Below are 9,880 nucleotides of genomic sequence, written 5' to 3' on the forward strand. Positions count from 1 at the left end.
CCTCAGTATTGCTTAGTCTTGCCCCCTGTGGTGTTGCACTGCGCATCACCAACTCATCCTCATTTGAGCTCACCCTCGAAACTGAAGCCATAGGAGAGACGGTTGTCCCCACCTGGTGAGCTTTGGAAGACTCGTTTTGGTCATCCCTGGAGCAGTACTTCTTCAGCATGTTGATATGACACACTCTGGTAGGACGTCTGCGGTCAGGTGTTTGAATGACGTAGTTTGTTTCACCGAGCTTCTTATCTACAACATAAGGACCAGAACATTTAGTAGACAGAGCAGAACCAGGTACAGGCAATAGAACCAACACCTTGTCACCTGGCTGAAACAAGCGCGCTACCGCCTTCTGATCGTAGCGTTTCTTCATCTTCCCCTGGAAGAGCTTCCCTAGCCAAGGAGCAAGCACGATGTAGACCAGGGGTGCCCAATACGTCGATTGCAATCGACCGGTCGATGGCAAGGGTAGTGTGGGTAGATCGCATTGGCAGTGACAAAAAAAGAAGAACAAAATAAAGAAAAAAACGTACTATGGCATTTGCCACTTGATTGATGTACAGGTAAGCCAGTCTGAGTTGTATTGTGCCATACGGGTTCATGCAGTTATGAGGGGGCCTCACCTCCTCATTTGAAGCGCAAATGCGGCGCACTATTATACGCTTATGCGGCGCAATTAGTGTAAGCGCGCCACAGTTTATCCGTCGTTTAGTCCCCCCCCCCCGCTCAAGACACAGATTGGGCAGGGACGGCCCTGTAGGTAGATCATTTGGGCGTGGTCATTTTAATAGTAGCTCCCAAGCTGAAAAAGTGTGGGCACCCCTGATGTAGACGATCCCTAAGTTTGGCGACATACTCCGGGATACTGCAAACTTTTTTCGTTGGCATGATCAAATGCTCTTTAAGAACTCTTAGAGGACCTCTGACCTCATGTCCAAACACTAGCTCGGCAGGACCTAGAGACTCCTGAACAGCTTCACAGGCAGCAAATAACACTAAAGGAACACCGTCATCCCAATCTTTATGAGACTCGTGGCAATGTTTTCTTAACATGCATTGCATAGTCTGGTGAAACTTCTCTAATGCCCCCTGACTTTCAGGATGATATGGGCTGGATGTCACATGCTTGATACCTAAGGTGTCAAGTACCCGGGCAAACACTTTAGACATGAAGTTGGTACCTTGGTCTGTTTGAACTACCTTCATGGAGAAAAACTTCAGAAGTGCCTTGGTGATGACCGGGGCAGTGATTTTCCGTAGTGGGATGGCTTCTGGGAACCTAGTGGAGGCACACATGACAGTTAAAAGAAACTGGTTTCCAGTTTTAGTTTTTGGCAAGGGTCCCACACAATCCACAATCACCCTATCAAATGGCTCTCCCATTACTGGAATGGGAATGAGAGGAGCAGGGTGAATCACCTGATTCGGTTTACCAGCAACTTGGCACACATGACATGTTCGACAATAAAGAACTACATCAGACTTGAGTCCTGGCCAAAATAAATGTTTTAAAAGTCTTTCATACGTCTTTGTTACCCCCATGCGACCTGACCACGGATGATCATGAGCCAAGGACATCACCTGAGAACGATAGGCTGTTGGCACAACAACCTGATAAATTGCAAAGGAGTCTGACTCCTCACAGGCATCACTAATCCAGCGACGCATTAATAGGCCATCTTCCATAATGTATGCCATCTTCTTTGACTTGGCCTCTTCCTGACTGATAACAGAAGAGAGACATTTAGAAAGTGTTTCATCACTTAACTGGGCTGCCATGAATTCTTCCCGAGTGGCAGGCAGTTGTACAAGCTCTGAGCTGTGACTGGGTGATCCAGCACCAGCAGACCGGGTTAGTTTGTCTGTAGCCTACACACAAACTGAAAGATTGACAATAACGTTTTTTTTTATTTTTTTTATTTATTTGACAGGGACAGTGCACATTGATTAACATTTCTGTAAATGCGCCAGAGTTAGCCAACAGGCTATTTTTCATCTGCAGTCCATGGACAGATGTTGAAAGTCATCCTAAAAAGAAAATGTCACTTCAAATGACAGGTAAATACAATAAGTAAAACAACATTCAACATAGATGCTTATATTATGATAAAAGCATATATAAAAACATAAAAACAAAAATACATATTCACAAAGCAGACAGATAGCAACAGGTCAAGGCACATGTGTACAAACAGAGCGTTGTAAAGTGCAGATTGTGTCAGTGTTGACAGAGCTGATTTTCCACTAACCATGTTTTTAAATTAGATTTGAATAAACTGCATGTGTTTTGTTCCCTAATCGTTACAGGGATTGAGTTCCACTGTTGTACAGCTTTAAAAGAAAATGAATATTGGCTGAATGAACTCTTCCTTAATGGAACAACGTAATCTCCTCTTGTTGCAGCTCTTGTTGACCTATAGTTATAGGTGTGCGTATGGTGATAAAATGTCTGAGCGGAGGTGAGGTAAGTTGACTTTGACTTGACTTTCAAAGCTATAATATAGTTTGTCTAATATTAACGTCTAATATTTGAGTAAATGCGTGTTGTAAACTGTAACGTTCTTGTTGGCTATAACTGGGGATGTAGCTCAGTGGTAGAGTGCATGCTTGAGGCCCCGGGTTCAATCCCCGGCATCTCCACTAGTTTTGAAGTGGTTCAATCCGATGGGATTTGGTTTGGGAACCGGTACAAGTTCGAAATGCAGAACAAATCATTATCACCACAGACCTGTGACAGATCGCGGATACAAGCGGCCAAGATGGGTTTTCTCCGCAGGGTGGTTGGCGTCTCCCTTAGGAATAAGGTGAGAAGTTCAGTCATCCGGGAGGGACTCGGAGTTGAACCGCTCCTCCTTCACGTCGAAAGGAGCCAGTTGAGGTGGTTCAGGCACCTACCTAGTAAGGATGCCACCTGGGCGCCTCCCTAGGGAGGGGTTCCAGGCGCGTCCAGCTGGGAAGAGACCGAGGGGTAGACCTAGGACCATGTGGAGGGACTATATCCAGGTGTGCACATAACTTTTTTAGTGAGTTACTCAGATGAGTACCAGGAGACAGCGTTTGGTACTCACCCCACATGAAGCGTGGTGTTAATAAGTGCAGTCTTCCTCACTGTCCTCCTCAGTGTCTCCTTCACTGTCCTCTATTTACACTTCTTGCATGCTAGATGATGAAGATGATGAAGATGCACCTCCCTGTCTCTTTGTAAGCCTCCGATTTGCTTTCTCCAAAACTTGTTGCCAAAACTGTGAAGTCCTTGCATTTCCTGAGGCCAAGTTGAAGGATCAAATACTAAGAAATTATCACATGACTTGAAGTCGTATCTGATTTCAGAGGTGGGAAGTAACAAAGTACACTTATTCAAGTACTGTACTTAGGTACAATTTAAGATACTTGTAGTTTACTTGAGTGTTTCTATTTTATGCTACTTTGTACTTCTACTCCACTACAGTTCAGAGGTAAATCATGTACTTTTCTTTCACTACATTTATTTAATACCTTTAGTTACTTTACAGATGTGGATGAATAATGTGAAAATATAATCAAGTGTTAAATCAGACTTTAGTTCCACCTGGAGTAAATCCACAAGCTACCCTGCAGTATACAAAGTCATTCAAACTAATTTTTAAACACTTTAATGATCAATAATTATAAAACATATCATATACATTATTATGAAATGGACCAATCTGCAAAATGACTACTTTTACTGTCGCTACTTTAACTAGATTTTGATGATAATACTTTTCTAATTTTACTTAAGTAACACTTCTTCCACCTCTGTCTGATTTCAAACTCTTCCATTAACAGCCTGAGTAAGTTTGCAGCTGTGTGTTTTACTCCACTTTGTTGTAAATAAAACTGCAGCAGCTTGACCACAGAGCGTGAACGTTGTGATCAGCTGATTTTGCGCAGTTCTCCAGTGTGTGCGCGGGGCACAGAATGTGCACAGGGGAGTCTCCCACCGCAGCCAGTTGACGTAGTTTTGGTACAATTCTGTTGTACACACCGACGTTAACAGCAGCTCCGTCTGTGCACACGGCGACCAACTCTGTCGTCCAGTGATCTAAGCCTCTGCCTCCTGTGAAGCTTCACAGGTCCGTCGGTTATGTCCTGCGCGGCACGGCCAGCACCCAGTTCAATCAGTCATAGAAAGTCTGAAGATTTTAGCAGGGAGCGAAACGGCAAAGTGGCTGCTTAATGTCTTTGTTTTTTTTGGACATGTCTAATAATTTACTCCACTGAGTATTGACAAGAAACATGTGTAGGTGAAATATGTGTTTTGTTTTGATGACCTATCAGGTACGCAAAGGCGCGTTGTGACACAAGTGACGTTACGCATTTCAGATTGTTGCCGCGCATGCGTACCTGCGTACCAGTTATGTGCACCCCTGACTATATCTCTTCGCTGGCCTGGGAGCGCCTTGGGATCCCCCAGTCAAAGCTGGTTGATGTGTCCAGGGAAAGGAAAGTTTGGGGCTCTCTGCTGGAACTGCTACCTCCGCGACCCGACCACGGATAAGCGGGAGAAGATGGATGGATGGACCTGTGACAGTGATACCTATGGAAGCCTGTTTGCGCCACAGGAAAAAAAAAAATCCTGTAAGTCAATATATTGACTTACTATCTCAATATATTGACTTACTATCTCAATATATTGACTTAGCTATCTCAATATATTGACTTACTATCTCAATATATTGACTTACTATCTCAATATATTGAATTAGCTATCTCAATATATTGACTTACTATCTCAATATATTGACTTACTATCTCAATATATTGTCTTAGCTATCTCAATATATTGACTTACTATCTCAATATATTGACTTAGCTATCTCAATATATTGACTTACTATCTCAATATATTGACTTACTATCTCAATATATTGACTTAGCTATCTCAATATATTGACTTACTATCTCAATATATTGACTTAGCTATCTCAATATATTGACTTACTATCTCAATATATTGACTTAGCTATCTCAATATATTGACTTAGAATATAGAATAAGGCACATAGACATCAATGTTCATCATATAACCGGTACAACTTTATATTAAGGTACACAAATTAACCATCAACTAGTTGTTAATTAACATGCATATTAGCAGTATATTGGCTCTTTATTAGTCATTATAAAACACGTATTAATGCCTTATTCTACATGACTATATTCTACAAGTAATAGGCCATTAGTTGAGAGTTTTTCCTCAATAACCCTCTAATTAGTCCTTATTTATTGCAAGTAAGGAAGTTGTTGTACATGAGCTTTGGTCTTAATATGCTCTCCTCAATATGTCTAAATAACTAAAAATTTGGTATTTCTATCTAAGAATATATTCCCTATTTTAAAGTAAAGTCTTGTTCATAACCAACAAGCTAATTTGACTCTAATTGACCTGAACAGGTTCCCTATTCTAAAGTTGCCTCCTCTTCACACTTTGTAAATACATTATAGCACACAACTACTGAAATGAACCTCAACAGTACATGAACAAAGTAGGCTCACGTTGAAATATCTGTTTTATTAATGAACCACGAGATAGTGCATCGGCAAGAACATGATCGGCCCCCTTTTTATGACTTATGTCAAGGTTGTAGTTCTGGACAATCAATGAGCAACACATAAGGCGTTGATTGTGGTTGTACATCCTTGCAAGAAAAACCAGGGGATTGTGATCAGTGTATACCTTAATAGGTTTTACACTGGAGCCAAGATACACCTCAAAGTCCGGCAGTGGCTCAGTCAGTAGGGGCTTGGACTGGGAGCCGTAGGGTCGCTGGTTCAAGTCCCCGACCAGACCTAAATATGGAGTGTGGACTTCTACTTGGAGAGGTCCCAGTTCACCTCCTGCTCTGCCGTGGTGCCCTTGAGCAAGGCACCGGACACCCCCCTTCCCCCCCTCACTCCCATTGCTCCCCGGGCGCTGTACAATAGCTGCCCACTGCTCCTAGTACTAGACTCCTGGTACTAGGATGGGTTAAATGCAGAGGCCAAATTTCACTGTGTGTGCTGTGTGCTGTGTGCTCTGCATGTGTGACCATTAAAGAGGGTTTCATCCCTCCCAATTCTTCTTCTTCTTCAAAGTGCTGCAAGGCAAACAATAGAGCTAAAGCTTATTTTTCAATCGTAGAGTACTTCAACTGATGTTTGTTAAACTTTCGGGAGTAGTAACTCACGGGGGGATTGATGGCCTGTGCATCTTCTTGTAGAAGAACAGCCCCTGTCCCAACTCCACTGGCATCGACCTCGAGCTTGAATGGCTTCGAAAAGTCTGGTGCAGAAAGAACAGGAGTGCAACACAGAATACCTTTAAGGCTCTCAAATGACTGTTGACACTCACCGGACCAAACGAAAGGCTTTGAGGGACTGGTCAACGTAGTGAGCGGGGCCGCCACCGAGGAGAAGTTTCTGCAGAAACGGCGATAGTACCCTACCATTCCTAGGAAGCGGCGAAGTTCCCTTCTGGTGGATAGCACTGGGAGGGAGGCAATTGCCCTGATCTTTGCATCATCAGGGCACACCTGCCCTCGACCAACCTGCTGACCAAGGTAGAGAACGGTACCTTTTCCAAACTCACATTTGGCAAGGTATAACGTTAGGGATGCGGCCGACAAGCACTTAAAAACTTCTCTTAAGGTAGACACGTGGCTAGCCCAGTCTTTAGAAAAGAAAACAATGTCGTCCAGATATGCCTTACAGTTTGGAATATGTCCTAATACAAGATTTACAAGCCTCTGAAAGGTGGCAGGTGCGTTACATATACCGAAAGGCATCACAGTGTACTGAAGGAAGCTGTCAGGGGTCACAAAGGCTGAGATATCGGAAGCACGCTGTGTTAAAGGAACTTGCCAGCATCCCTTTAACATGTCCAGCTTACTGACAAATTGTGCAGGACCGATTTCATCGATGCAGTCATCAATGAGCGGTAACGGGTGTGCATCGGGGACAGTGACAGCATTAACCTTGCGAAAGTCAGTGCAGAATCTGGGACTTCCATCTGACTTTGTGTCTAGCACACAAGGGGAACTCCATGAACTGGAACTAGGCCTTGCAAATCCGTTTTTAAATAGATACTCAACTTCCCTTTTCATAACCTCTCTCTTAACTGGGTTAACCCTATACGCACGCTGTTTGATGGGCAAAGGGTTGGTTAAGACCACATCATGAGCTAGGACAGAAGTGTGTGAGGGAGTGTCATTAAAAAGACATGCAAAGTCAAATATCAGCTTCTGTATATCACTTTCTTGGTTATCAGGGAGATGAGACAAGTAATTGGGCAAATCAGCCAATACCTCAGTATTGCTTAGTCTTGCCCCCTGTGGTGTTGCACTGCGCATCACCAACTCATCCTCATTTGAGCTCACCCTCGAAACTGAAGCCATAGGAGAGACGGTTGTCCCCACCTGGTGAGCTTTGGAAGACTCGTTTTGGTCATCCCTGGAGCAGTACTTCTTCAGCATGTTGATATGACACACTCTGGTAGGACGTCTGCGGTCAGGTGTTTGAATGACGTAGTTTGTTTCACCGAGCTTCTTATCTACAACATAAGGACCAGAACATTTAGTAGACAGAGCAGAACCAGGTACAGGCAATAGAACCAACACCTTGTCACCTGGCTGAAACAAGCGCTACCGCCTTCTGATCGTAGCGTTTCTTCATCTTCCCCTGGAAGAGCTTCCCTAGCCAAGGAGCAAGCACGATGTAGACCAGGGGTGCCCAATACGTCGATTGCAATCGACCGGTCGATGGCAAGGGTAGTGTGGGTAGATCGCATTGGCAGTGACAAAAAAAGAAGAACAAAATAAAGAAAAAAACGTACTATGGCATTTGCCACTTGATTGATGTACAGGTAAGCCAGTCTGAGTTGTATTGTGCCATACGGGTTCATGCAGTTATGAGGGGGCCTCACCTCCTCATCTGAAGTGCAAATGCGGCGCACTATTATACGCTTATGCGGCGCAATTAGTGTAAGCGCGCCACAGTTTATCCGTCGCTTAGTCCCCCCCCCCCCCGCTCAAGACACAGATTGGGCAGGGGCGGCCCTGTAGGTAGATCATTTGGGCGTGGTCATTTTAATAGTAGCTCCCAAGCTGAAAAAGTGTGGGCACCCCTGATGTAGACGATCCCTAAGTTTGGCGACATACTCCGGGATACTGCAAACTTTTTTCGTTGGCATGATCAAATGCTCTTTAAGAACTCTTAGAGGACCTCTGACCTCATGTCCAAACACTAGCTCAGCAGGACTAAAACCTAGAGACTCCTGAACAGCTTCACAGGCAGCAAATAACACTAAAGGAACACCGTCATCCCAATCTTTATGAGACTCGTGGCAATGTTTTCTTAACATGCATTGCATAGTCTGGTGAAACCTCTCTAATGCCCCCTGACTTTCAGGATGATATGGGCTGGATGTCACATGCTTGATACCTAAGGTGTCAAGTACCCGGGCAAACACTTTAGACATGAAGTTGGTACCTTGGTCTGTTTGAACTACCTTCATGGAGAAAAACTTCAGAAGTGCCTTGGTGATGACCGGGGCAGTGATTTTCCGTAGTGGGATGGCTTCTGGGAACCTAGTGGAGGCACACATGACAGTTAAGAGAAACTGGTTTCCAGTTTTAGTTTTTGGCAAGGGTCCCACACAATCCACAATCACCCTATCAAATGGCTCTCCCATTACTGGAATGGGAATGAGAGGAGCAGGGTGAATCACCTGATTCGGTTTACCAGCAACTTGGCACACTTGACATGTTCGACAATAAAGAACTACATCAGACTTGAGTCCTGGCCAAAATAAATGTTTTAAAACTCTTTCATACGTTTTTGTTACCCCCATGCGACCTGACCACGGATGATCATGAGCCAAGGACATCACCTGAGAACGATAGGCTGTTGGCACAACAACCTGATAAATTGCAAAGGAGTCTGACTCCTCACAGGCATCACTAATCCAGCGACGCATTAATAGGCCATCTTCCATAATGTATGCCATCTTCTTTGACTTGGCCTCTTCCTGACTGATAACAGAAGAGAGACATTTAGAAAGTGTTTCATCACTTAACTGGGCTGCCATGAATTCTTCCCGAGTGGCAGGCAGTTGTACAAGCTCTGAGCTGTTACTGGGTGATCCAGCACCAGCAGACCGGGTTAGTTTGTCTGTAGCCTACACACAAACTGAAAGATTGACAATAACGTTTTTTTTTATTTTTTTTATTTATTTGACAGGGACAGTGCACATTGATTAACATTTCTGTAAATGCGCCAGAGTTAGCCAACAGGCTATTTTTCATCTGCAGTCCATGGACAGATGTTGAAAGTCATCCTAAAAAGAAAATGTCACTTCAAATGACAGGTAAATACAATAAGTAAAACAACATTCAACATAGATGCTTATATTATGATAAAAGCATATATAAAAACATAAAAACAAAAATACATATTCACAAAGCAGACAGATAGCAACAGGTCAAGGCACATGTGTACAAACAGAGCGTTGTAAAGTGCAGATTGTGTCAGTGTTGACAGAGCTGATTTTCCACTAACCATGTTTTTAAATTAGATTTGAATAAACTGCATGTGTTTTGTTCTCTAATCGTTACAGGGATTGAGTTCCACTGTTGTACAGCTTTAAAAGAAAATGAATATTGGCTGAATGAACTCTTCCTTAATGGAACAACGTAATCTCCTCTTGTTGTAGCTCTTGTTGACCTATAGTTATAGGTGTGCGTATGGTGATAAAATGTCTGAGCGGAGGTGAGGTAAGTTGACTTTGACTTGACTTTCAAAGCTATAATATAGTTTGTCTAATATTAACGTCTAATATTTGAGTAAATGCGTGTTGTAAACTGTAACGTTCTTGTTGGTTATAACT

The sequence above is a fragment of the Trematomus bernacchii genome, unplaced genomic scaffold, assembly GCF_902827165.1.
Source record: "Trematomus bernacchii unplaced genomic scaffold, fTreBer1.1, whole genome shotgun sequence".
NCBI classification, from domain to species: domain Eukaryota; kingdom Metazoa; phylum Chordata; class Actinopteri; order Perciformes; family Nototheniidae; genus Trematomus; species Trematomus bernacchii.